The sequence below is a fragment of the Pongo abelii genome, chromosome 2, assembly GCF_028885655.2.
Source record: "Pongo abelii isolate AG06213 chromosome 2, NHGRI_mPonAbe1-v2.0_pri, whole genome shotgun sequence".
Lineage (NCBI taxonomy): Eukaryota > Metazoa > Chordata > Mammalia > Primates > Hominidae > Pongo > Pongo abelii.
The window spans coordinates 182,005,004-182,031,496 of record NC_085928.1 but is presented as its reverse complement, the minus strand read 5'-3'; the positions used below and the strand labels follow the sequence as shown (position 1 = coordinate 182,031,496).

Genomic DNA, 26,493 nt, shown 5'->3' with positions numbered 1-26,493 from the left:
GGATGGAAATCAGTAAGAACGCTGTCTGATACATTGAAAATCAGTTTAGAACTGTTTTTTATTAACTAAAGGCAAGTTATTTCTTGAGAAATATTACATTTAATGACATTCTCATAAGCAGTTTTGTTTTTCACCTAATGTGAGTGAACATAAAGCAAATACCAGGTGTTACTTAGAGCTCAGAAGAGACCGAAACAGAAATTTCACATGAAATGACAATAGTTAACAAAGAAACAAATTAGCAGGTGCAAAGACATACCGCATAAGGGAATATCTATTTACTATTTCAGATTAGCTCATTATGATAAAATGTTAATATAAAATATGTATACAGTCACATTACTAATTCAGATAAACATTTTGAGAACATAAAAATGCAAAATTCTCTAGAAACATTTTCTTTCGACAGACAACTGTCGCACACCAGAGAATTAAGGAGATTTGTTTTATTTAATAGATAAGAATAATAATTGGTATATATATGGCTTATACGCAAATAGGTGAATTTCAGTGTTTGAAAGCATGGTGCTTGCCTATATTCTAAATACTGCCTGTGAACAATGACATTAATTCATACTAATACAATTTGTTAAGAAAAAGTAAGCAGCTACATCCATTTATTTAAGAAATACCTATTTAGGTTCTCCTCTGTGCAAGACACTCTTTTGTGCTGAAGTTACGCAAATTCTAAATTTAAGGAATTCATTAAAGGGTTTTAAAATTTTTCCAGAAAAATCTTTTTAAATTTCAGCTTTGGTACAAAAGTCATGTTCTCCAATTCAATTTTAGTACTTCTCCTTATATGAACACAAAAGACACACACAAAATATTTTTCAGTTAATGTCACCAATAAACTCAAAGAAGCAGGAGAATGAAAAACGCAAGTAACATTTTAGGATTATTAATGGTTTTGATGTCATGAACCCCCAAGAGGGTCTTAGGAGTACCCAAGGGTCCCCCAGACGACACTTTGAGAGTTGCTGCTCCACACAAGCAAGTTATACGTAAAAACGTAAAAAAACAGATTGCTGTCCCTCCTTTATACTTTCTATTATACAACTACAGTTCACCTGACAGGGTCTGAAGGAAGAACAAATTAATCCAAATTAAGAGGTATTCTAATTCTATCACAGATGTCTCTCTCCAGGACTTTATGCCACACTCATTAGAGAACATTTGTGAGGCAAATTCATTTGGTAAATCACGAGAGCAGAAAAGCAGGCTGGAGGGCTAAGAAAACTGATGTTGGGGGCCAGGTACTTCCTGCTGGGGCTGTCAGCAGAGTGCAGGGGAGGTGGAGACTTGACACCCATAAATCCAGGCCTGTTAGACGGGGATCCCCGTCCAATCTCTCCTGTAATCAGACTCATGCCCCAGAGTCAAAGCAAATGATCAAACACTAAGGAAGTAACGACAAATAATATTGTGTTGCCATTCTTAAGAAAGAATCATATCTGCTCTGATCTCTAGACCTTCATTTACTGCTCAATGAGCCCATTTTAAGTCCCGCCATGATTTGATCTAGTATTTTCTAGGGTCATTCATTTATTTATGTTTTTCATCAAAGAACCCAAAAGAAGTTTTCCGAAGCATAAAGAGAACTCTTAAAATGAGAACCTCAAGTTTCAAATATAGACAAAGGAATTAGTAGGATATTGAAATTCAGTTCCTAGAGCAACAAATTAGCAAAATCAAAATATGCCACGGCTAATTGATTTGCATTCAACAAACAGTTAGATGAGAGACTTCCCTTTCATTTTTAAAAATAGATTTAACAAGCATATTAATTTTCCACTGGCCACTATAAATAAATGGAACTCCAAAATATCTTTCTTTGCAAAGGCGTTTGCTCTAGCCAGTCACTGTTAGCCTGACCCTGAGTGGAATGTGTATTTACGTTGCCGAGAGGCAGCATTGTGTGCTGGTGGGAAACCACTTCTCACAAACCTCCCATTCAACCGAGGACTCCACAATAGGTACTCACACAGGAAGCACGCCTTGCAAAGAGCACCTCTGCCATTCCAGAAAGAATTTTCCAAGGCAGCAAGGATGGTGGACCACTATAAATGCCATGTTCACAGGCCCTAACTGCCTACACTTCAGGGTCAACAAAGCCAGTGTTGTTCACAACCATTCCCCTGAGTTCTTCCCAAGGTGAAGGGGAAACTCAACAATTCCATTTCATTTTTCGAGATAATCTCTCAGGGTATTGCTTTGTTTTTCTTAAAAAATATATATATATACTAAGCCGTAATTGTTTTTCTCAAATATTCTGGAAAGTACTCCCAAGAATCTACTGCTTTTTCAAAGCCAACTGAAAGGTGTTAACATTGAATGTGCAATTTTTAAAAAATCAAAACTTCAAATATTACTTCATAACTCCACTGATTGCTTTAATACCGATTCCTTAAATACCTTAAATACTGACCACTGTGTTTAACTGCAAAGCCAAAAAATTATTTTAACTCCTCAACTAGAAAAGCATGTACTGTCAGTAGTATCACGTTAACAATGACTTCTGTACAGGTATATGCAGGAAATCAAGACAATGGTGACTGCTTACACATGCCATCAAATCAACTGGTGAACGAAAAATGAAATCAATAAGTAGATTTTGGCAATTCAATACTAAACTACTAGCCTCAGGGTTTGGCTTTTTCCAGCATACTTGAGCTTGTAAGGAAGTACAACCTGGTTCTTTAAAAAAATGTGTTGATTAAATTCTCAATACCCCAACTTCCCAACCTGTACAAGAAAAGAGGCAGCTGCTTCCAACGGTGTTATCTTATGGCCATTAAATAAGTTAATAATATTGGGCAAAGGGCAACTCTTCTGGCTTATTTTTCTCATTTCTTAAAAAAAAAAAAATTTCTTGCAGCTCCAGCTCAAAGGATCATTTCTCAAATTAAAGGACTGAATTCCATGATCAATGCCCCTGCCAGTTCTACTAATCTATCAATTTGGGTATAATAATAAAGAATACCATGAGTAATACATACATCTCAAGGATTTACTGGAAGTCTACTTAAGGCAGCTGCTGTAAAATAAAAGATATGTGTATCCATGCCCATCATAAATAATACCATTTACTAGTGTCAGGAAGTTGCTTTTACAACATAGAAAAAGTAAACCAGACTATGAGGAAATGTTCACAATAGAATGCTTAGTGCAATTTACACAGTCAGATTATATATGTATACACAATTTTTTAAAAGACTGAAATGAAATAGAACCAAAATGTTAATGCTTAACCTATAGGTAATAGAATAACGAATAAGTTATATTTTTCTTTTGAACTTGCTATATTTTTAAAAATATTCTACAATGAGAATCTATAATTTGTATAATGATGTAAGTTAACTTTTTTAAGAAAACATAATTCAATTTACTTTGCACCATGTGATTGTTCAAATTTTTGTGAGGAAATACTTTCAAACCACCACATACAAAGAGACCTAAAGAACACAGGTTTTATCCAAGTCTCACAGAACTAATTGTCACCATTCAACTCTGGCTGTGGGATACAACAATGGAAGAACATCTGTGGTTAAGTAATAGATTTGGTAACATTTACAAAACCAGCCCTAAGGTCATGTTTGTTGAGTAATCCCTAGATTAGGCATGCTCACTAGGACCAACCCAAACAGCTAAAAAAGAGGGGGTGGGGGAAGCAGGTTCCACAGCCTTACTTTTTTAGATAACAAGTGCTCCATAAAATCCTCTTCCAACTGCCAAAATAAATCAAACTTTCTGGGTGGAGAACTCTGTCAATCAAATGGGAATCAGCAAAGATAAACCTAATAATAGAATCTGTGACATACTTACTTAGCTGTACTAACTATGCTAGTCTCTAACTAGCACAAAAGACTTCAAAAGCTCTTGCTTGGAAAGTACAGGGTGGGGTCAGAGATTTCCTTAGGAGCTGGCAAGCCTCATTCTTTAACAGTGGAAAAGTAACTACCCACTCTTATCTTTATGGGTTCTTTCCAGCCCACCCGCCATCATCCCATACCTTTTAAAAATATTTGGCCCATATTTTTATTCCCACATTCCTATGCGTTATAGCGTATAATACATGTTCACTCTAGAAATCTGAAAATACAGAAAAGCAAGAAGAAAGTTTAATTGTTCATAATCTCATCACTCAAAAATAGCCACTGTTAAAATGATGATGTATTTCCTCTCCATCTTGCTTTTCTATTTGAAATTTACAGTTAGGGAGCTACAGATTATGATCAATCTGCCTTTTTTTTTATTTTTGATACATAACAATGATACTCATTACTTTAAAAAATAAGCAAGCTGGTTCCTAAATCACATTTTACTTCAGAGAAGATGGCGAAATTCTCCTCTAGGGTCCTGGACTCTGGCAGAAAGATGGGAATAAACCAGAAAAACAGATGATACAACAGGTATGTCCACTGTGCACTCAGAGGCACAATTTCTTTTTATATGATATTAGGCTACAATGACAAAATGCTTTTAGATTGTGTGCACATATTTAAATAGAATTATTTAAATCCATTATGAAGACTGGATTCCATGAATTAATAAAAATGCAATTCTTTATTTCTATGTTTACACGTATGCAAGTTTCTGAAAGTTAAAGGGTGCATTCTCTGTCTTTTGAGAACTACAGGATGTTTTATGTTAACTGTCTGTAGCACCTATTTCACAACTATAAACCTATCCCAACCAATGAGCAGAATGAATGTATGTACCAGGAACCAGGTTCAATGGCACTTTGCCCCAAAATACTTAACCCTGAGCATCTAGGTTGTATTGTTACTGGTAAAATTAACAGAGAACCAAACTGGCAATATGTACTATGTGGCTTAAGATATTTTAGAACAATGTACGAAAACATACATCACAGTATGAAATAGTGAAAACTTGGAAGCTATTTTATCCATACAATGCAAGGCTCTGCAGCCAATTTTAAATGCTGTAGAAATCAATCTGCTAACATAGGAAGGTGTTCACAACACACTGTTTGTAGGGGGAAATAACAGGTTAACAAGGAAGTGCACACTGTGATACTCCGTGCAAAACTATGTGGGTTTTTTTTTTTTTTTTCACAAAGAAGAGTCTAGAAGAACATACACCAAAGTGTTCACAGTGATTTTGATAAAGTAGGTAGAAAGAAGAATCTTTTGATTTATCAATGCTCCAAGATTTTTTTAATGACGCTTGTGTTAGGAGAGGGGGAAAAATAGTACACAGAACAAAGAGCATCTTAAGGGCAATCTGATCACATCTGTGCCAAATAATCTAACAGAAAAATGTGAAACAGATCATGGATAGATATCTGGTCAAGGGTAATCCTATTAAACAGAACTCCTCTCTATGAGTACCCGATATGGGTCACTGGCTGTGACAATCTCTCTTCCAAAGCTGTGCTATAGCTCTCAGAAAAAGGTGTGAGCTGTTCTAGGCCCTTCACTCTAGGCCCAGCGGCGCCAATGGGCAGTGGTGGTAGGGACTGTGAATCTCCTAGAAGCTATTTTCAGTTTCAGAATATATCACAGAATCCCAAGTCTGAAAAAGAACTTTAAGAAGTTCAGCTCTGACTCAGGCTTGTACTGTATCTAAACATCCCTAGTAGATCAGAGGCTTCAAAATATCAAAACTTGGTATTTTTTTTATTACACTATATCCTTCAGCTAATTATCCCAGGATTTCCTCTCTCAAACAGTTGGTAAAAATACATTTATTTGGAACAACAGGATGATAGGAATAGATAAGGTCAGAATTAGACAGAACTGTGTCTGAGTCAATGAAAAACAAAAAATGCCGAGTATTTTAAAATCACCATTACTGAAGAGAGTATTCCTTTGATGAAGTCTGTTACCTCTGACCCTTTCTTTCCATTACCACCACCAGCAGCAACACTCTAGTTCAGGAACTAGTCAAGTCACTACTAGATTCTGAAAAAGTACAGGACCCATTTACCCTGCCTACTGTCTCTGTCATCTCCCTTCTGTCCACTCTATCCTGCACATGCAGACCATGTAATTTAGTTCTGGAACCTTACTTCCACTAAGCCACTACACACTCGCTCACAGACCAGTGATTCTTCAAGCAGAAGCACCCATAAGAGATGGGGAACAGAGGACTTAGCACTGTAAGGGGAGTCATTCTACAACACTAACCATTCAGGTTAGAGTTTCTCCAGATACGTGCAGGAACTATCAGCAACAGAATTAAGCAGGGTGCTTGTTTAAAAACGCAGATTCCTCACAGATATCCACAGCAGCATTACTCAAATAGCTCAAAAAGGAGAAACCATCCAACAGAAGAATGGACACACAAAAATGTATCCATTTTACAGATGCATAGCTTAAATGTATCCATTTTATGGATACATTCCTTAAAAAGGAATAAAATACTGATACATGCTACAACATAGATGAGCCCTGAAAATATTATGCAAAGTAGAAAAGGCCAGTTAGAGAAGGCCACATAATGTACGATTCCCTTTATATGAAATGTCCAGAACAGGCAAATGTTTAGACACAGAAAGTAGACTGGTGGTTGCTCGGGGCTGGGGTTGACGGTAGGAAGCGACTGCCAATGGCTATGAGGTTTCTTTTAGAAGGGACAAAAATGTTCTAGAATTTGCTAGTGGTGGTGGTTGCACAATGCCGATGTTCTAGAATTTGCTAGTGGTGGTGGTTGCACAACACCATGAATATGCTAAAAATATTAAATGTTACACCTTAAATGCATGAGCTGTATGACATGTGAAATATATCTCAATACAGCTGTTTGTTTAAAAATCCAGAGCCCTCAATTCTTACTTAGATCTACTAAACCAGAATACCTGAAGGGAGGCCTAGATATCCTCCCTTTGAACAGAAAGAGCAGGCGGTGTGCCTTCTCATGAAGTTCTCCAGAAGATTCCTTAGTACACTAAAGTTAGCACTGCCTTTGATCTTTTCTGAACCTTAAAGGCTATACCACTGTATTTCCTTCCAGGTGCAGTGACTCACGCCAGTAATCCCAGCACTTTGGGAAGTTGAAGAGGGAGGACAGCCTGAGGCCAGGAGTTCGAGACCAGCCTGGGCGACACAGTAAGAGACCCACTCTCTAAAATATTTAAAAATTAGCTGGGGCCGGGCGCGGTGGCTCACGTCTGTAATCCCAGCACTTTGGAAGGCCGAGGTGGGCGGATCACGAGGTCAGGAGATGGAGACCATCCTGGCTAACACGGTGAAACCCCATCTCTACTAAAAATACAAAAAATTAGCCGGGCACGGTGGCGGGCGCCTGTAGTCCCAGCTACTCGGGAGGCTGAGGCAGGAGAATGGCGTGAACCCAGGAGGCGGAGCTTGCAGTGAGCCGAGATGGCGCCACTGCACTCCAGCCTGGGCAACAGAGCAAGACTCCGTCTCAAAAAAAAAAAAAAATTAGCTGGGTGTGGTGGGGATACTGAGGTGGGAGGATCAGGAGTTCAAGGACCCAGGAGTTCAAGGGTGTAGTAAGCTATGATTATGCCACTGCACTTCACCCTGAGCAACAGAGCAACAATCCTGTCTCTAAAAAAAGATTCTGGCCAGGTGCAGTGGCTCATGCCTGTAATCCCAGCACTTTGGGAGGCCAAGGTGGGAGGATCGCTTGAGCCCAGTAGTTCAAGACCAGCCTGGACCGCACAGAAAGACACCATCTCTACAAAAAATAAAAAAGTAGCCAGGTGTGGTGGTGCACACCTGTAGTCTCAGCTTATACTCTCAGCTACTCAGGAGACTGAGGTGGGAGAATCACTTGAGCCCAGAAGGCAGAGGTTGCAGTGAGCCATTATCATGCCACTGTGCTCCAGCCTGGGCAACAGAGTGAGACACTGTATAAACAAAACAAAAAAGTCTCATGTATTTCCTACTCTGCCCTACACAACCCTCCCATGTGACCAGTGTCCTGATGCTGGGGAGCAAGAGACCGCTGCTGAGCTTTTGCTCTTGCTACTTTCTCCTCCTCTTTTCCAGAACACCCACAGTTCTGTCCAGGTCATGCTACTTAAAGCTACATCAAAATTACTACGGTTCACAATAACCTCTATGGAGAACCCTTGGGGTCTTCCTATCCTCATGCATGAAAGGAGGGTGTGGACTGGATAACGACTAGACTTTCTCCCATACCTGAAATTATGAGCCTCTCTGAGAGATACTCAAGAAAGACTCGAGGCAAACAGCCTTTCCTCCATTCAGTCCACGTTTTACATCCACATAATAATGTGTATTGAGCAATTTTCTCCCCCACTTAATAATGTGTGGGGAAGCTAAATAAATTAAGGAAGAATCTTTTTGTTAAGGCTCAGAAAATGTATACCTAACACAAGATAGAGTCCAGCATATGACAGGGGCTCAGGCATTTGATGAACTCCTTAACTGATACCCAAAACGTTAATCCTTTAGCTTGAATCTCTTCCTGGATCTCCAGGTTTGCTGAGGTGTCCATATAGAGCTTTTGCACGGAGAGACCTGTCATTCTGTGCTGCTCTGTTTGACATAGGAGGTTTGCTGTTCTTCTACTCCAAGATGATACTATCAACCACTATCATAAACACTTGAAATGTGCATTGTTTTTTCTATCAGTAATGATGGCTTTATGACAGCATTTGAGGGAAACTTAAGGTTAGAGGTGCCATGCATGGTCATGAAATGAACACAGATAACTGACTCATCTTATAATCAAATTTACAACCTTATTTGAGGCAATCTAAAGCCATCCGTTATAGCACTCCCCTACCCCCTCACCTCCCTAACACACACACACACACACACACACCAGTAAAGTCAGGGCACTGTGAGTAATATTACTAGAAGCTACACAATTTTGACCATTTTCTCTTTAGTGACTACTCTTGTCAGGATGACTAAATACAAATTCCATATGAAAATGTGTGTTGAGGTATTTCCTATAAATAAAAGCCAACTTTTGAGGATAATTTTTGTACCATATTTAACAGATATGAATATGTATTCTTATATGTTTAGCAACTGTAGTGACAAAGTTACTACTTCCTAAAGCTAAAATTAAGATGCTCCAAAGCAAATATACACAAACATGCATGCATGCATACACACATACACAAACGCACACACACTTTTCAGAACACTAGGAAACTACAAAGTGCTTGATACTACAATGCTCATCTCTAAATCTATTTTTAAAATTCTGACTTCTCTAATTTCTAATCATATTTTTTCATATATCTGCAAATTAAGGGAAAATATCTACCTTTTCTTCCATATGTACTGCCTCTATTCACATTTTAAAATTATATAGATAGAGCAAAACCTTGGTAATTCAAATTAATTGGAGAAAAAAGGCCCATCTAAATGTATGAAAAGAAGCATTTGCAACAAGAAATTTAAAGGCAGCTAAAACTTTCAACAGCATTGCCAGGTGGAAATCCTCTGTACTTAACAGATAAGACATACTTGTATCTATAACAATTACTACTTAAAAAATATTTCCCAAATACTTCAGAAGAGTTTTATTATATTCTACTCCTTCTCTCCACTTCCCCAAGCCCATCCTTGTTTTACTTATTTCCTAAACTCTTCATAGGCAATGAAGAAATTACTGGGATGAAAAGTAGTTATACAGGTTCAGTATTCCTCACCTGAAATGCCTGGGACCCTAGGTGTTTCAGATTTCAGATCTGAATTTTCAGATTTTGGAATATCTGCATATACATAATACAAGGTATCATATACAGGTATCTTGGGGATGGGACCCAAGTCTAAACATGAAATTTCTGTTTCATATACACCCTTATACACATCACCTGAAGACAATTTTATACAATATTTTAAATAATATTGTACATGAAACAAAGTTTTGGCTGCAACCAGTCACACGCAGTTGGGTGTGGAATTTTCCACTGTGGCATCCTGTTGGCACTCAAAAAGTTTCAGATTTTGGAGCATTTTGGATTTTCAAATTGCAGATGCTCAATCTGTATTATCTTCAGTACCCGGATCACACAAGGTAAAGAATAATTTAGTTTTGTGAGCTGGATCCTACGTAATAGGAAAAAACTGAAAGAGTGCCATTTCAGTTCATTTTCACAACCCTATCCCACTCCATGAGCAAGGAAAGTGATAAAGAATACTGCTCTGGAGAGGCAGGAAACTTGGATTATTCTGTTCCCACCAAGAACTATTTCTGTGCTCCTAAGCACAAGTCCTTTGCCAGCTCCCTGCTTTTTTTTTTTTTTTTTTTTTTTTGGGGGGTCACAGCCGTAGGTTTCCTCTGACATGCCCACTCCAATTGACTTTGGTGCCTGCCTAGAGTGCAGAGTTGAGAAAGACTCACTGCCCCCGCTCAGTGATAATTAGAGATGGCTGTAAAGGTCATGGGATTAAGGAGCTAGGAGATGTACATCACATATTTGCCATCCACTGGTTAGAAAAAAGCACCAAGGACCTGCCTTTTCAAGTTTTCTCAGGAACAACAGTAGCAGAAAAGAGGAGGCACATTTGAAGTTGGACAAGTTGTAGAGACAAAGACAAAGTCTCCGGCTTCCACTTCTAATTCACTCAACATTTCAGAGACAATATTAATATCTGGAAATTCAGAATTGACTAATTTTAAAAATTTTAAAGCAGTATCTAACAATTCACATATCAGGATTAAACACAACTGTTCAACTCATATAACAGCCATCACAAGTGACAGATATCACACCCAAAACACTGATACAAATGAATCACATATGTCGAAATCATATTTGTCATTAACGTTGTAAAAAGTTGAGATGGCCGACCTGGGAATTCATTCCCTCAGTTGTTCAAACATTTACTCAGTATCTTATGCAGCTGGCACTGTGCAGACCCTAGATATAGAGTTTTCCACTTATGGCTGACTTTGTAACTGAGCTGTTCAAGAGATTTTTAAATAATGAATCGACACTGAGATTTTCAAACCTCCATGTCCTTGATCTTCACAAGACAGCCTTATTAGAATCTTGATTTTTTTAATGTTCCAAGAGTCTTCTGTCAGAGATATTAAGATAGTGCTATCACTGAAATTATATTAATGGCAAAAACCATAATTACTTTTGTACCCACCCAATAATTTAAAATCTTCATACTGCTGAGGGCTTAATACACCCTACATTCGATTTGTGCATGGTATGTGTTGTGCCGTCCCCTACCTTCGATCAACTGATGACTCAGTACTGATCTTCCCAGGGAAATCCTCCAAACCTCTGCAGACAGCTGTGCCACATTGCACCCTGTTTCCAACATTCACTAAGGAAATTTCCTCATCCCTAATGAATTCTTACCGTTTTTTTCTAGGGTTTAAGAAAATCCTATGGTAAAATATCTTCCCCCTAGTTTTATATTGTACTCCTATAACACACATTTTAAAAGATGTTTTCCTACACTCTTGATTCAAATATTTAATTTGGAAACAAGAATTAGTAAAGTAATAATAATTTGTGCTGAACTAATTTTTACTTTTACTTTGCAAATTAAATAATTAACAATTTGTGCTGAACTAAATTTTACTTTGTCCTATGGGTATTAGTTGCTCACTATGAATTTTGAGAGCTCACAGGACATTGAAAATCCCATTTATCCAAAACTAATTCTGTGAAATTCAATACCATGACAAGTCAGTGCTCTTGTCAATGCCTTTTTTGTCCCGTAGAAAGCTAATTTATCACTTAAAACAGAACCCTGAATATTATTTGACTATTGTCTGTAAATTTTAAAATCTTACAGTTGGATAAATGAGTAAAAATATAACTATTTTTATAGCTTTTGTACAGGCTAATCATTTTAAGCATCACACATTCCACAGGAGAATACTGTCAACACAAATAATCATACAATCATAATGGCTACCTTTTGTAGAATTTATTTAAAATGTGGTTTTTAAATGATCAATTTCATTTCTTTTTTAGATTTCACTATGTAAAATTTTTTTTATTTATAAAAAAGTGTAACACTGGCACCTACTTTTAAATCAATTTATGAAACCATTCTCTTTTGTAGGATAAGTACTGTCATTGAAATATACATCCTACAAAATACAGTTTAAAGAAATATAATAGCTATGTACAAAACATTTCAAACATTTATATTCAGCAAATCAACTGCATTTCAAAATATAATTACGAAGGTACAGATTTGTGTGATTTGATGTATGGATATTACATTTAATTTAAAACATACTTTACAAGGGATTCATTCTAACACGAGAGACACTGACTGAAACCCACATGATACTGAGGAAAGATGACCGTGGTGGCCATCTGGAGATTTGGGTTTCAGTTCTGTTACGTATGCTAGCTGCATGAGTTAAGTTTCTCAGTCTACATTTATTTGCAACATAAAAAGGTTGGACTAGACTACCTGCAAATTCCCTTCTAATATGAACTTCTGTGGTACCAGTACAGCGCTTTTGCTAATTTGGGATTAAAGTCGTAAATAAAGGCCTACTTGGAAGAAATTTTCCCTAGAAAGTACCTTGTTTAGCCACATAACTTTACAGAAAAATTACAATAGCTGTACAACACTCATTTAGGTCACACCTTGAATGATAAGCATTTTTAGGCTGTCAGCTTTTCCAGGAACAAGATGTGGCAGGCAATTTCCTGGTTCTAAGCATATTACTTACTCTGAAAAAAATGAATGGCTGAGGTGATGAATGATAAAAGCTTCAAGATCCATGAACCAAAGTGGTATACTACATTCTCATTTCTTGCTAATGTGGACTATATTCTCTTGCAGACTTCTAACTATTTAGAGGTCTCCAATTATTTGGAGATCTAGAGCTAGGGCTCTCAAATTCTCAATCAGCCTTCACGTGCTACAGAAAGATCACAAATGGAGAACCATTTAATTCTTATAGCCCCTGGCAAATACCAAAGATTCCAAATCATATTTTTACATCAGCATTAATTTTTCCCCAGTGAGGGTTTGATTTCATTTCCAGCATGTTACAACCTATACAAGTTTTAAAAATGCAACATCAGGATTTAAAATTTGCAATGCAATTTGAAAAAAAAAATTTTTTTTTTAATCAGCAGTACCTCTGAGATTATCTATTCCATCCCTTATTTTTCAGAGTTCACACCACTGATTAATGGCAGGATAAGGTCTCTTGCTTTTCAAATCACTTCAAATTTCTAAGCATATTTTCCACCTAAGTTTACAAAGGAAATCTAACCAAGTTATAAGCTCTTTTAACGCCCACACACATATGCACTCACTCTTACTTATCAAATTCCAAAATGTTAATTATCCCACTGTCTTTCCCTATTACATCAGCCTCTATGTGAGAAGTCCCAAACCTGGCAAGTACTACGGCTCACAGAGAAAACAAGTATTATCTATGTGAATAACAGCAAGTCTCTAAAAGACCAACAGCAGAAGAAAAAGATGGCTTCAATCAAGCTGATAGTTTATAATACAGGTAAGTTATGCGCCGTAACTAGAAGTACATTACCTAAAAATAGGAAATCAATTCTTTTCAAAAAAGGTATATTTATTTTCTAAACAACAGAAAGATGACTCAAAATTATCCTTCTCATTCTGTTTTGATTCTACACTGTTATGAGTATGCCACCTCCTTCCATCTCCGGGAGTGGCTTGGAAGAAACGGAACTGTAACTCTGGTAAAGGTGAGGAAAAGCAAGAAACCACGTGAAGCCAGGAACTCACTACCTGTGGTGTCTGTTCTTTAATAAATCTACCCAGGTGAAAATTTCTAAGGTATGTGACATAGGAAAAATACTCTGCTACATGCTAATACATCTTCTGTAGAAAACTTCCATCAAGCCTGAGAAACTCTGAGTTGAAGAACTAGAAGTTCTTTAACACTACACTTCAAAGAACTTTTAATATACACTGAGAATCTCCCCCCAAGGCCGAACGTTTTTGAACACACAAACTTTTTAAGATCTAATGTTCACTAGAGAATGCCTTTTGGATAACTCTGATCTAACAACTTAATTCTTTTCAACTCTCCTAATGAGATTATGTGAAATCCCAATTTTATAAAGATTATATGAAAATAAGAAATGTTATTAGCATTTCACTTACATAGCTCCTTTAAATAAGAACAGACCAATTTTTACATAGTCACATAATCACACAGGCAATTCATGAGTCTAAAGGACTAATTGTACAATCTAATTTATCCATATAATAACAAAATACAAGTCACATTTCCACATTAAACATGGCTTGAAATTGCCAATTTTCCAATGTACCCTTGGAAGCATATGCCATTTGTTCTTTATATTAAAAGGTATGCAGAGCTTTTTCTTTTTAAAGACCGGGTCTTGCTCTGTCATCCAGGCTGAAGTGCAGTGGCAGGATCATGGCTCACTGCAGCCTCTACCTCCTGAGCTCAAGCAAACCTCCTGCCTTAGCCTCCCAAGAAGCTGGGACTACAGGTGTGTGCCACCATACCCAGCTAATTTTTACTTTACTGTAGAGACGTCATCTCATTATGTTGCCCAGGCCAGTCTCAAACTTCTGGCCTCAAGCGATCCTCCTACCTCAGTCTCCCAAAGTGCTGGGAATACAGGTGTGACCCACCATGCCTGGCTCAGAGCTTAATTGTTTAGGTCTTAGACAACAAATCTCAAGCATTCATTTCTCCTGGATGAAATATCACTTTTTACAAGTAATATGTTTTAAATCTTTTGCAATTTCTGCCACCTTTACAAACAGAAAAATAAAAGCTCTCTAGAATAGAGACTATATATACACCTATAGAGCCCTTCTAATACTTTGTCTGAGAAACAAGCGATGCAGCCATGCACTTTTAACATCCGAACCCATTATGCATTAATAGTTCAACAAAGGAAGCACTCTTCCCCAGACTCACATTCCATGCTACCACTTCCACAGTCAAAGCACTGAGGTTAATTCCTTTGAATTGCTATCTTTTCTCTTCTGCATACCATCAGCAATCACAACAATAATCATAAAAAGTCTAGACCTCAAAGAAGCAGAGGTATTAGATAAACACATCAAGGGGCTCCAAGTTTCAATTGCCTAACAAGGGCCATGGAGGCAATGTCGATGAGTGAAGTGGTCGACCTTTCCTTTATTTCCTTTCAAAAAACATGGCTGAATATTTCTTCATATGTAAAAATTAAAGAATGTAAAAGATGGGAAAAAGCAACTGACAACTCAGCTTCGGTATCAAGAGTCAACAGAGAGTCGGGGGACTGTGGTAAACTAGAGAGCAAATGCCCTTTCTTAACAGTGAGCTGCTATTTAGTTCAAGACCTTCACTAACCATATAGGAATGCAGGCCGTGTTGTCAGATCTTTCAGTTTCTAAAGAAAAAAACAAAACAAACAAACGAAAAAAGCTAGAAATCTTATTTTACGTGAAATCCCTTAGTTCTTAAATGTTGCTTGCAAAGTTTTTAAAACACTGTACAAAACCAAATGCAAAAAAATCTGTAGGCCATATCCTGAAGCCCAACTTTACAAATTCAATCTCATTGATCAAATCAAATGAGGTAAGCAGTATCATCCCAAGATGTCCCACCACTTGCTCAAAGCTGAAAACATAATCTAAGATCAAGGAGATGATCTCATCACCTTGTAGCACCACGTATTTACCACATGTTGATTCATTTCATCACCAAATTTACTATGGAGCTGGAGCACCTACTATGCATTAATATGCTGTTTCAGAAATTGAAACTTCACCAGTGCCCAAGACAAAAAAAGAAAGGCAAAAATTCTTGTTCTCATTAAGTTTACATTCTCGTAAGGGGAAAGAAACAATGAACATAATAAGTAAATTATGTAGTATGCAAGAAAATGATAAATACTATTTTAAAAAACAGAACAGAGTAATTGAAATCAGGAGCACTAACTACATAGTCTCCTACCTTATGAAAGTTTTATTTGGGGCCAAAATCTTTTCTAAGGAGATAAGAAGCCGAATACGGCCAAACCATGTAACTGGACAAATTAACCTTGAATGTCTCAGTTTCCTTATCCATAAAATAAAGATACTGTTGCCTGATCTATGTAGCCCCAACTTATGTTGAAGACAACCATTAGCTAAATATTTGAGTGAACAAAAGTGAAAATAGTAACACTATTTTAGTGGTAGAAGCACAATACTGCCTCATAAATCTTTCCAGAGATTCAGAATATACATATATGTATGTGTGTGTGTGTGTGTGTGTGTGTGTGTGTTTGTGTATATACATATATATATATTTTTTTTGAGACAAGGTCTCACTCTGTCACCCAGGTTGGAGTGCAGTGGCACCATCGCAGCTCACCACAGCCTTGACCTTCCGGGCTCAGGTGATCCCCCCACCTCTGCCTCCCGAATAGCTGGGACTACAAGCGTGCACCACCACGCCCAGCTAATTTTTTTTTTATTTTTTTGTAGAGATGGGGTTTTGCAACATTGCCCAGCCTGGTCTCAAACTCCTGGCCTCAAGCAATCCTCCCACCTTGGCCTCCCAAGCTGCTGGGATTAAAAACGTGAGCCACCGCACCCAGCCCAGAATACTTTGTAAATGTCCCAAGCACTTTGATCCTTCAGAAGTAACAAGTAGCCACTAAAATCATTAACGTTTCCCTTCCATTCTGATGTTGACTGATCCAAAGGCCACAGAACTGTGGCAACCTCCATGAACTCTAGGAGAGGCTTTTACTTTTTTATACTTCTCTATTGTCTGAAAAAAAAAATTTTCTTTACTAAGAATATAAATAACTTTCACAATTAAAAAGAAAAATAAACTAAAGTCACAATGCAGTTAAGAAACAGAGCTAAACCTATGCCTGGGTCCACGTGGCTACTATACTTTCATTTCACAAAAAGATTAATAGATTTAACAGTGTAGAAACAAGATTTATAATTCCTGATTTCTTTTAGTATTTTTTTATTATAATCTGACCACATCTTGAAGTCATAAGAAGATGTCAATATATAGAAGAAATCAAGTTCTTCATATTTTCTACCCATCTTCACTCTAATTATCCAGCACTTACCATTTTCATTATGAATTGGCTTCCTAACAACTACCTGATGTCTTGTATTCTCTGTGAAGTTGCTAGTGAAGTGTTTTATTTGATTGCCCCAATTACAGGACATGATCCTTGTGAGATACCCCTCCATAGGTCTCTCATGCTTCTACATATCCTGCCATTTTGTATCAAGGCCATTTCTCAAAGTTATGTTTGCAGTGAGCAACGTGAACAGACAGATGAGGTAATATCTTCCCCCTTGGAACAAAGAGCAAGTTCATTTACTGCATGCTATAAAAGCAGCAGACTCTCCAAGTTCAGTGCTCCTCAGCAGCAACGCAAACCCAAAGTGTGTGCAGCTCCATCTGCACGCTCCATCCTTATCACCCCTATGGGACATGGGGGCAAGGACGAATCAACATAGGCATGCCAGTAAGCCCTAAGCATAAGAGTTTACACTATTTGGTATGTCAGGAATAATACAGTCCTTTTTCTGTGGTATAGAAACTCCTTGTCTTCTCCCAGTATCCATGAAACTGTGGCAGGGTAACTATCACTTGAAGTAGGGTAAAATCAAAACCCAGACTCAACAACATCAAATCAAGTTAAATAATCACTGATTTATTCTGAGATGTTGTTCTTGGTAAGCTTACACACCACACTTGCAAACATTCTAACCCTAACAGCATGCCTAGTTTCCTTTGTCCTTTATCACTAAAGCACACAAACGTATATACAGACATGAAATATCGCACTCCATACTGGGTTTCAGAAATACTTAATAAACTTGAGTGGAATCTAGCTGTCACTAATTCATTACCTCTTACTTCTAAATGAGTAGAGAGCTACATCTGGATGTGAAACTGGCATTTCCAATCCAGTCTTCTACTCTTGCACTCCCTCAGCACAGACCACTTCAGAGAAAAGAAGAGTAAGTTCTAGGCAAAGAGTCATAAAAATCCACATTAAGTCAAACTTCTCTGGGCCTGAATCTGTTTACCCACAAAGCAAGAGGGCCAGACCAGAGGGACTTGTCTCTTTTTCCAGTTATAATTCCAATGATTCCACGTTCAGCCTATACATGGGTGGAACATTCTTTGCTGCTTCGTTCAGTGCTGGAGTAGGTTACAAAGTGTGGTCCTGCTGAACGGCTGGAGAATGAACTAGATGTCCTCTCAGGATGACTCCCGGCCCTATAATCCCATGATGTGCTTATAATGGAATTTGGCTGTCCTTATAATTAGAAATGTAGCTTGCTGGTCACACATCTGGATCAGATAAATCTGCACAAAGAGCATTTCACCAGAAGCAGAAATGCCAAGCATCCAGCAGCTGTGTTGTTACATCAGCCTTGCAAATAACAAGGAATACTATTTGTCCATAGAAAGTCAATGACTGGGTCAGGCAGAATAAAGCTAAGTTTATTCACATTATTTGGGGAGAGGAAAAAATGTTTATGAAAATATATATTGGTCAGACCTCCACATTAATGTATGAGACTGATGAAGAAAATAATTCATATACACAAAAGAAGTCAAATGCCAAAACTATATCCTTATTTCCTGCCGTCTTAATGATGAGTTTCTTTTTACTGAACTTTTATAAATGTAATAGGCTCCCCTGACTTGCATCTCAACATATCACACAGAATTGTGAACCTAATCCATAATTAAGTATTATCAAAGTGTCAAATGTACTCTGGGAATATTCACATCCATAGAAAATAAATGTGCTTCAAGTTAACAATTAATTTCACTCAGCCATTGTGCCCGGATAATATAAAACAAGAGGAAATTATTTTCCTCAAAAGAAATAAAAGCTCTTTTTAGCCAATTAGGTAAGCATTAACTACCTTTCACTTTGAAGCACATTTCTTAAAACCAAATGCTTAATGCACTAATCTAATTGCTCTGAAGAATAACTGCCAAAAGGCATGACGAGTGACAAACAGGTATGAATACCAAATCTGTCACCTGTTAACTAACCTTACCAACAGAGCCATTCAATCTTCTAATTTATAATACTGTTCAGAATTTTATTTTCTGCATCCAAAAGTTTATTCAGCATATTATCGATTTAAGAAAAAAGAAAACTTTTCTATCAAGTCGATGCCCTATTTTGAAATGTATGTATGGAATTAGATATTAAGGTTTTATCCTGTAAAATGTAAAACTCAAAATAGAGTCACTTTATATACAACTATTATGTACCCATAATAATTAAAAATTAAAATGTTAAAAACAGTCACTTTACATACAAAGCACAAATATGGAAAATCACAATATTAGCATGACTGCCCTTACTTCAAAATTCCAGGCTCATGTCAATAAGTTTTGTGCTCTGTAAAGAAAAACAAAGAGAACAAAAATCAGAGAGCTACTGAGACAAAAGAAATGCCACCGACACCAAGGTTACATTTCTGATTAATGGAGAAAACAGTGATGATTAGAGAAGTAAAGTAAGACAGAAGCAAATTTCTGTAGTTGCTAAGTGGGAGAATCCAAAAGGTAATCTAACTCTCAGTTCTTACATCTGTAAACCACTGGTGCCAATCAATATCTATGATCAATCCCGAAGAGAGTACTGGGATAAAAAAGTCAACCAAATAGATGAATCTTAGGGAAAACAGAGTTAATACATCACAACTTTCAATTGCTATATATCAATTGTTAAAGTAAAATCTTAGACTAGAATGACACACCGATGGTCAGTTAATCAATTTTTAAGAGCGCATTAACTATTTCCAAACAATGGGAAACAACATAAGCAGCTGAAGTCCTTAACTTATATGAATTCCTAAGTTACTATAAGGAAAATGAATCCAACACTTGAAACAATCTAACAGTTGGATTCAGAGAATCTACTCTACAAGGATTTTACATGAAACACATGAGGTGCCCTTAATAGACACAGAGAGGAGATTCACGGTCTAACTCCCGTCTGAGGCCTGGCAGGTTTTTACTAAGTAAACATCAACTTTGAACCCATGATGGACACATCAGTCTACCACCACCAGATTACAGGTGAGCTCTAAGCCTTTGGGCTTTATCTCAAAGTGAAACAACACTAGAAGGGCAGATTCCATCCCTTCAAGACTAGAGTCAAAGATTCAATGATTCAGGCCTAGTACAGTGCCTCACACCTGTAATCCCAACACTTTGGGAGGCTGAGGCAGGAAGACTGTCTGAGACCAGGAGTTCAAGACCAGCCTGGGCAATATAGCAAGACCCTTCATCTCTAGAAAAAAAAAAAAAAAATTTAAATTAGCCAGGCATGGTAGTACATACTTACAGTCATAGCTACTTGGGAGGCTGAGGCAGAAGGATCACTTGAGCCCAGGAGCTCAAGGTTGCACTGAGCTAGGATCATGCCACTGCACCCCAGCCTGAGTGACTGAGTGAGACTCTGTCTCTTAAATAAAAAGAAAGAAAAAAAAAATTCTAAGCTTCAGAAGCTTCAACTTCAAGGTGGGAACTCCCAAGACATGGTTACTAGCAGGACCACACTCAGTTTCAAAACTCAATTCATGAAATATCCAATCTCATTTCAAAGCCCTGGATACAAGGCAATTAATGAAACTGGGTGGTACCCCCTTTTTTTTATAATTCAGGTAACTGATTGTCATTAGCAACTAGGTCTAAGAATGAAGTATGAACATTTTGTAAGACAAACCTTATTTTTCTGTTTTGAGTTTTTCCGTAGCCCCATTTTCTTGACTGGGCATTTAACAAACTTTTCGTTTTAGGACCCTGTTTGTGATCTCAGATTTGAAGCTGAACATCTGAGACATTACACAGCCTCACAGACAGGGTTTCAGTTACCAAGACTGACAGATCAACAGCTAGGCTGGCAGTGCAAAAATCCACTATCCGTTTTTAAAGAAATGGATTTTCTGCCTCCATGTTTTTCATTTCCAGGAATAATACTTCTCTTATGATAAGCAGACTTGTAAAATGAGGAGAAGCCCTTATCAGAAACCAGACTTCCTCCCTCTCCACACCCAGCACCTCTCTTTAAAAAATGTCCCAAATCCTGTCTTTATTAGAATTTGAATTTTGTCATCTTAAAGGATACTGGTGATTTCCCATATTATGGCTATACAGGAATTATCTTCCATCCCCAGTGCTAAAGTAAGACCTCAACAACAGCCAGCACAAGAATCATTGCAAGATACCTCTGTTTTGATGGCAGAAATGCCCTGATTGCAAAATTTCTTTCCAATTATCTGAAGTCTTTTGGGTCTGTATCTGTCCAATTCACTTCCCAGTTTGTTCTTCCTCATCTCTTCTATTAAACTAGCAGAAGTATCTGGGACTGCAGCTCCCAACACAGAATCCCACCAAGGCCAAACTCCATCTTTGGAGAAAGGGAGTGACCCATTCTGGATTTAACAAGCATGAGGACCATGCAGGCTCCTGAGACTTAATTAATACACATTTATTTTTCTTCCCCAACCAGCAGAAGATACTGAGGCCTCGTCTCAATTCTAACATGCTATAGTTTAACAGCATGACTTTTACAGTAATGATGAATTCATATTTTTTATGTCATGTCTTCCTAATTCTGGGGAGATCATTCATTCATTTATAAATCTAGGGCCAGATCAAACTAGGTCAACCAACACTGACCTTATATAAATGTCAGTCTCTACCAAGGGCCTACTGCATACATAATTTCTATAGGGCGTGGGTTAAATTATTATCTCAAAGGTTACTAAAATACCGACCTCAGAGATTACGTGGGGAAAAGTCATCAGTGTGTTCTTTATTACCTGTATCAACAGATCGTGTAGTAAACACATTCCCGTGGCAATCATGTGATGGTCATCACCAAGAGAACTTCCTTTAGCAGGCTGCCTTGGGCAGGAACATTGAAAACTTTTACCTGAATTGCCCCTCTCATTTGAGGAATGCACCCTCAAACCAATGAGCACAAGAAAGACACCTGGGTGGCAGCGGGCAGAAAGCTATCATTAAAGTCAAAGTGTTTAGTGCAGATTGCCCTCAACCAAAGTACCACTGTTTTCTCATCTACAGCAACCTTAATGTTTCAGTATATTTGAATATCTACCCCCAATCAGCCTACTGCTCATTTCAAATAAGCTAGGATGAAAAAGACAAGGCAGGTTTTGTTTCACAAATGAAATTTACTATTTTCAAACAAAAGGAAAGAAATACATTCTGCAGTCACAGGCCTGTGGATCCCCTGGCTCCTCTACCTTCTTCTGATGCAGCAACCTACATTCCACTGGAGGTGGAAATTGCAACAGCCCCTAAACCACAAGATGCCATTTACAGGTCCATAGTACAAAACAGCTATTTTCACATATTTCAAATTGAGGGAAGGGTTCATTTTAAGAATTAGTACAAAGTGTCATCTCACCTTAAAGAACAACAAGTCTAAAGAAAAGAGTTCACAGAAAAAGAGTCTAAAATATGAGCTCTGGCTGGGTGCAGTGGCTCATGCCTGTAATCCCAGCAATTTGGGAAGCCAAGGCAAGCGGATCACCTGAGGTCAGGAGTTCAAAACCAGCCTGGCCAACATGGCAAAACCCTTCTCTACTAAAAGTACAAAAATTAGCAGGCCGTGGTGGCGGGGGCCTGTAATCCCAGCTATTCGGGAGGCTGAGGCGGGAGAATCACTTGATCCCAGGAGATGGAGGTTGCAGTGAGCAGAGATCGGCCCCTACACTCTAGCCTGGATGACAGAGGGAGACTCCATCTCAAAAAATAATAATAACAAATAGAAATAATTAAAAATAACAATAAAATATGAGCTCTAATTTGGATGTCTACCTAAAGTTATAATAATTAAACACATTCCACTCTTCTGTGTGTTTTATTTTGGCTACTATTTTTTGTTTTGAAGCATCATTCTGCTGTAAACCAAAAATATAATTTTTTAGGTAAATGTTAATACCAAATACTATTCCAGTCCACCTTTGGGAATTTAAATTACTAGGCAACTTAAAAGTATTCAAGTTTTCTTTTTTTGGGGGGAAAAAGTCAAATATTTCTACAAACAGGAGCCTTTCTACATGAGACCACAGAAAAGAATTCATTAATTTTCTCTCAGACAACCACACTGGAGGCCAAAATCTCCAGTGTGAGGAAAGGGAGAGAGCATTCATCAATTAGGTATAGTAATGTTCTGGGGCTTTGTTTATAAGTCTGACATAAATCGCCATCTGCTAACTTGGACTAGAAAGCTTTAATTGATATTTATGTAGTTCAGAATAAAGTAAAGGAAGAGGCCTGTGTGAAAACACCACTCCATAATGATTTTCACACCGCTGGATCAATGCAATCCTATTCTGACTGAATAATGTCATCTTTAAGGCTTCCTTCCCATGCCCTTTCATTATCTAGACATTAGTTTCTCATGTTAGAAATATATTTACATCTCCTAAGACAAATTCCTAATTTGTAAATTTTCAAACAGAAGGAAAAAAAATCAGACTATTTTTTAAAAGGTAAATAAACTGCAACTTCACCTAAGCACAGATTTTTAATGCTTCAGATTCCTTAAATTACATTCAACTTATTATAAACACTTTTTTTTTTTAACCAATTTATTCCCATCTGTTTCAAATGCTCGGTCTCCAGTTATTCTTTCTTGATTAATTCTACTTACCTATCATCATTTTCAAATTGTACTTATTATGTGATTTGATCACTCATTTATATAATTTCATTATGCAGATTTTGTTTTCTAACGAAAATGCAAACTTTGAAGACAGAGGCCATATCTTTTGTTTATTTTGTTCATTCAAATTTCTTGCCCTAATATGTTACTTTACTAAAACGAACATAAGTAATTCAACCTCTAAAACCATTAACCTTGGCCCAAATTTACCCATGACAAAGTCACTCCAGGAAAAGTTATAATTTTATTTAAAAAGCGTACTTTATGTTCCCAAAGAGTTAAAGACCCCTCTTGATACCCTGTGACCTGATTAGAATTCACATGCCTTTATCAAATACAATGGAAACTTTCAATCTTCCTTTAACCAGTCTGAACCTCAGGAAAAATAATTTCGTATTTCTGTATTTTGATCATTTTTAAGTCTCTAATTTCCACTCTGTTTAAAAAAATAAATTAATTAAAAATAATAAGGGAAACAATACATAGGTGCCTTTCCCAGAAATTGACATTTCATCTTTGCCAAGATGTGCACTCAAGTGGAAAGGCAGGAGGAACTCACAATGAAGAGAGTAAATGCCTGATAGTCTACAATAACATGGTGCCCTAAAAGATCACGTGCAACTGAGCAGTACAGAGGAATCTCTATGACTGAGCACTTGGGTATTTCATTTGACATTGCCATACTCCTAGTGGCTAGTGCAATTCTCTACAATGTACACTCTCTGAATGCAGATATTTTTGTTTTGCTCACTGCAGTGTCCTCAAGCACCAAGGAAAGCCCTAACACATAGTAGTGCTCAGTACACATGTACAGAACAAACATTTGTAGAATAAATGTGTAATACAATGACATTAGTAGGAAATGATATAAAAGAAAGACCCTGGCCCTAGTTAAATTTTATTTTGAGATTACATTTCTTCTGGTACCTTAAGAGGGATACAAACCGTAAGTATCCAGGAACAACCGACCAGTATGGTGATGAGTCAAAATATCAAATCACGAAAGAAAAAGCTTTAGAAACTGGGACCTTAAGCCTGTAAAAGAGGACTAAAGGCAAACAAGCTAACCATAGTTGAGTTTACAGGGTTATCATGTGAAAGAAGAAACAAATGTGTTCTAGGTTGCTATGGAGTAGTGTTTTTTGAACTCCAGGTCAGGACCCATTCTTGGGTCACATAATCAATTTAGTGGGTCATTGACTGGCATTCTTTTAAATAAAATCGAATAGAATTGCATCACAAAGGAAAAAGGCAAGTATTGATTTGTGAAACTTTTGATTCAGTTATATGTATATAAATGTTTGTGTGTGTGTGTGTGTGTGTGTGTGTATGTGTGTGTGTTTACTGGGCTACAATGTAAAATATGTTTCTCAATGTGTGCCCCACTCAAAAATATGTGGAAAAATAGTGCTATAGAAGCCTATCTCTGACCATGCCAATTTAGGCTCAATATAAAAATGAGACCTATGTTTCAACAAAAAAAAATTAACTGATTCCTTCTAAAAGTTGAAGGGTCAATATCCACTGACAAGGAGACTTCAACTTTTAGAAGGAATCAGTTAATTCCCATTTTTTGTTGTTGTTGACGTGTAGTGGATATTTCTGTATCTTCATACAGAAATCAAAAACTGAAGGAAACCTAAGTGACCACTTGGTCCAACTTTTTCATATCATTAATCACAAAAATGAAGAGATCTGAAACCAAACTGGTGGGGAGAGGCAGAACCAGGACTAGAATATCATGCCTCTAGCACAGGCCGATGACCAAGTGTCAAGATGTTGCCCAGTAGGTCTCAGCACTAGCTAGAATGGAGAATTAGATGGCTTCCCTGGTTCTTGGCATTTAAAATTCTTTGATATAAAACTACAAGTACTGTACATATCTTTGGACAGTCAGTTTATAAATTATCTAGATAAAAAGATAATAAGGACTATATTATTTATAGAGCTCAGGACTTCAAACATGATAAAAGTATTAAGGAAGCATTAAAGACCTCTTCCTTCAATGTTTTAGAAGATACAAAGACAAGGAAAAAAATGTTTTTGGCAACATAGGAACAAATGTACTAAAATCAAGAAGTTCAAATAGTTGTGATTGGATCATGTTTAAAACTCTGTAATTCTAAACACACACAATCACACAGGCTTTCACTCGTGCAAGGCAAGAAAGTTTTGTTATTGGAAGGAAGTTGGCAGAACAGGGTGGATAGTTTGACACTGGATGACAACACCAATTATGCCAGATGCAGTTCTGCAATAAGCTAACTGTGGGTCCCCAACCGGTAATCAATCATGTGGCTGTGGCCACTAACGGGCTAGGGGCCTGCCAAATTTCACATGACTGATAGTTATGAAATAGCTTCCTTTCCGTGTGTCTCAAAACAGGCTTAAATCACCTTATTTTTTTCAGCCCTTAAAGTATAACCCATGCTATAAAATAGCAAACTAAGATATCTGCAACATCCTCCACCATGAAATCATACTCTACAGCCAAAAGACAAGATTCTTTAGTCACAAGCAAGAAACCTCACTGACTCTAGGACAAGCTGCTGACATGCAAAAGCACGAAGTAACAGGTTGCTGTTAAATAGAACTAATCTGATGTCTTTAAGTAATAAAGTTTTAACCTTGTGCTAATTTTTCCTTTTTAAAAAGGAGTTCAGGGATCAGCAGTCATTCTAAGTCCTTGATACATGGCTGCTTTATGTATCTGTGTACAGGCTGATTTGATGTGTGTGAGCACACATATATGGGTGTCGTTTCTGAGTTACGGAATTCACACCATCTGTAAGCAGAGAATTAGGTCTGAATACTAGCCTAGCGCAACTGTGGAACCACAACTACTTGCACACAAGAGGGCCACCTCAGTGGCACTC

General features: G+C 37.4%; 1 protein-coding gene and 1 long non-coding RNA gene across 8 annotated transcripts in view; one reads left to right on the top strand and one right to left on the bottom strand.

Annotated features, from left to right (window-relative positions):
- Positions 1-26,493, bottom strand: part of FNDC3B (fibronectin type III domain containing 3B) — a 361,400-nt gene that overhangs the window by 300,265 nt on the left and 34,642 nt on the right. For 2 of the 6 annotated variants that reach the window (XM_054550321.2, XM_063721576.1), the window contains exon 2: positions 19,276-19,312. The gene's annotated coding sequence lies outside the window, so the exon portion shown is untranslated. 6 annotated transcript variants of the gene reach the window in all.
- Positions 3,672-26,062, top strand: LOC129058726 (uncharacterized). 2 transcript variants are annotated; one of them, XR_008524052.2, is made up of 4 exons: positions 3,672-7,073; positions 13,287-13,431; positions 13,522-13,730; positions 26,028-26,062. It is a non-coding gene; the product is annotated as an uncharacterized LOC129058726 (long non-coding RNA). The 2 variants fall into 2 exon arrangements; XR_008524053.2 differs by lacking the exon at positions 13,522-13,730.